Raw genomic sequence first — 482 nt, forward strand, 5'->3', positions numbered from 1 at the left:
AGGATCATCAAATCTACAAAGAATGATTCAGTAACAGGCACATGCATAGTTGTAGTGCTCACCTGCGGATCCTGTAATATGATGGGTTCATTGGGCGAAGAGTCCTTTGTCTTGTTCTTTTTGTTCTTGCGATTGGTGCTTGGGGTAGTGGCCACACTAGCTCGCTTCTTACCAAAAGCTGTAGTGAAAGTGGCGGAGGTGGCAGATATACCAATGGTGGTGGTGGTGGTTGCACTGGGAGGCTCGATAGGAACCTCAGTTTCTAAAGGGGGCGAAATTAAGACAGGAAAGGTTACAAACCACTTACTTCTACTGCAACATAACTGCAGGTATTAGAAGGCTCAAATTCTGCAGTCTCTCTCGCTTTCTCTACAAAAAAATCCATAAAAACATACCTTCAGCTGAATCCTCCTTCTGCTCCTGCATCTCAGAGGACTCTTCCTTGACTTTCTGCCCCTCCTCTTCCTCCTGCTTCCTCTTCT

At 45.9% G+C, this 482-nt stretch overlaps 1 long non-coding RNA gene across 1 annotated transcript; it reads right to left on the reverse strand.

The window, feature by feature from the left end:
- Positions 1–105: 105 nt before the first annotated feature.
- LOC111645499 (uncharacterized) lies at positions 106–482 on the reverse strand. The gene is made up of 2 exons (XR_015438638.1): positions 396–482; positions 106–262 (listed from the first exon to the last, which is right to left on the reverse strand). It is a non-coding gene; the product is annotated as an uncharacterized LOC111645499 (long non-coding RNA).

The sequence above is a fragment of the Seriola lalandi genome, unplaced genomic scaffold (assembly GCF_002814215.2).
Source record: "Seriola lalandi dorsalis isolate HSWRI2012SDOR001 ecotype SW California unplaced genomic scaffold, Sedor1 jcf7180002018341, whole genome shotgun sequence".
Lineage (NCBI taxonomy): Eukaryota > Metazoa > Chordata > Actinopteri > Carangiformes > Carangidae > Seriola > Seriola lalandi.